Consider the following 2,519-nt stretch of genomic DNA (forward strand, 5'->3'; position numbering starts at 1 on the left):
AGATCCTACATCTTGCATGGTGCGTTCAAAAAAAAAAAGTGAGTGATGGATGGAGATGAAAGGAAAGATAAAATTAATATATCAAAGTCTTGAGAAGTTTACCCGTATGTGCTGTGGCAGTGGGGGTCGGGGTGAGGGGACAGAAGGGAAGAAAGAGTGGAAAGAGAGAGGCAGTAGCTACAAGAGGAAATAGAATCAAGAGAAGGTGTTATTATCATTGACCTTATTGTAAGACTTTAGTCTGTTTAAATGGCAGTGGTCAAGTGAGTAAATGAACACCCTGGGATTTTATTACACTAACTCTCCTTAAACTCTAGGACTTTAAAGGTAAAGCGCCTAATAAAATTGGAATATTAACGAGATTATTAATACTGCAAACTCCTTAAACAGTGCTCACCCTTACTTTCTCCCAGTACCAGCACTGAGCCCAATCCATAGACAATGAACTTTTTAAATGGAAAAGACTGAATAAATTAGTGTAGATTTGCAAATACATTTATCTCTGAATAATTTCTAATTTTAGTTCCATTTATATCAAAACACAGCTCATTTGTTCTCCCTTTTAAGAGCTCTGCATTTAAGAAATATAGTTTCTCAAAAGAGCAGTGGACTAAAAATAACATATAAATATTATCATCTTGTTCACTAAGACTGGAGTTTTCCTGATTGTTAAAAGAAATTATGTATTTAAAAATATATATATTTTCTTAATTTCAAATCTCTGCCTTGAAAAGAAGAAGGTATTATTGATAAAGCTGATGATTTTTTTTCAGTGCATCAACACAGCAGTACATAGATATTTTTCAATTATTCAGTTGAAAAATTCAATCAAAAGAGAGAGAAGAGAAAAAACCCAAGATAGTTCAGGTTCTCAAACCATTAATTTCTCATCTAAATTGCCCCATTTGGCCTCTTCATTAAATAGAGCATTTGTAAAAGTAGCGGTTGGGATATTCAGCCTTCCACACCTAGATCCATCTAAATGAAGGTCTTTGCTGGCATTTCTCAACCAGAAATTAGGAGGGAAATAGAGTACTCAGCATAGGGCTACTGCATAAAAGAAATCTAATAAATATATGTTGACTGAATCACAAACTTAATTAGATTAGAAATTCAAACATAATGGTAAAATGAAGTCTTGAGAGTCCCTTGGACAGCAAGGAGATCAAACCAGTTAATCCTAAAGGGAATCAACCCTGAATATTCATTGGAAAGACTGATGCTGAAGTTGAAGGTTCAATACTTTGGCCACCTGATACGAAGAGTCAACTCACTGGAAAAGACCCTGATGCTGGGAAAGACTGAAGGCAGAAGGAGAAGGGGGCGACAGAGGACCAGATGGTTGGATGGCATCACTGACTCAATGGACAGGAGTTTGAGCAAACTCTGGGAGTTGGTGATGGACAGGGAAGCCTGGCGTGCTGCAGTCCATGGGGTCGCAAAGAGTCAGACACAATTTAGAGACTGAACAACAACAACAAAAATGAGGAGAGGAATAAAGAGGACATTGTGGGAGAAATGGAGAAATTTTAAAACTATTGGATTGCTATTCTATATCACCTATTCAATCCCTTCCTGTCTTTATTAGGGGGGGGAAAAAAACAGAGGTAGTATAGTTATTCAGCTGTATAATGAACAGGACAAGCATTATATCTTTTCTTCCCCCCTGGTCTGAGTAAGGGAAAAGAAAAATGACTGTTTATAGACTGCTTCCTCAGTGATGATGAGAACTTCAGAGGTAATTGAAAGCTTGCTTACATGACTAAAAGAGTACACCAGGCAGCTTTCTGCTCATAGCAATTGTAAATGCTTTTTGTGGTAGTGAGCAGATTTCAGTTTGAAAATAGACTAAAGAGAAGAGGGGAGAAGAGGCATAAGCCTCTTGTCAAGCACAGAACAGAAGAAAAGAGAACCCACCATGACGTCAATGGATGGGAGAGGCTCATCCCTCATATCCTGGGGCTACATAAAGTTTCCAGATCCTGTGAGACCCTGGGGAAGGGAGGGAAGGTCCAGAAACCACTGAAATTTTATGTCTACTCCCCAATTTCAGTTAGAAAGAGGCTTAGACTCAGAAAAGTTGGTTTTATAAAACTTGTGACATTCTTGAACACCTCCACAATATGGCTGATTGCTGTTTTTTCTCTTTGGCAGTATCAGTACAGTGTAAGCATCTCTGAGTGTACAGAGTTGATTCTCAGATTCTCCAGCCATTCACTATGGAAAAATCTCTTTTATTCTTTGTTATACTCTGTTTTGTTTGAAAAATGTGAAAGGAGTATTTTGAAGAGAAAAAGAGATCTTCCTTCAAAACCAGGTTACAGCTGTTTAGGGCCAGGGTATGTGCCAATTCTAGAAGCCAAGGCCAAGTGAGGTGGCCATCCTTCCCTGAGATCATTTGCTTTCAAGCCCAGCTTGGTCTCATGGCCTCTGCTTTACTCAGATCTGTGTTATCACCTGCTGGGGCTTCAGCAGCAATCCCTTCCCCCCAAGGTCCCTCCCCAGTCGGTCTTCCTCCC

Source organism: Bos indicus, chromosome 2 (assembly GCF_029378745.1).
Source record: "Bos indicus isolate NIAB-ARS_2022 breed Sahiwal x Tharparkar chromosome 2, NIAB-ARS_B.indTharparkar_mat_pri_1.0, whole genome shotgun sequence".
Lineage (NCBI taxonomy): Eukaryota > Metazoa > Chordata > Mammalia > Artiodactyla > Bovidae > Bos > Bos indicus.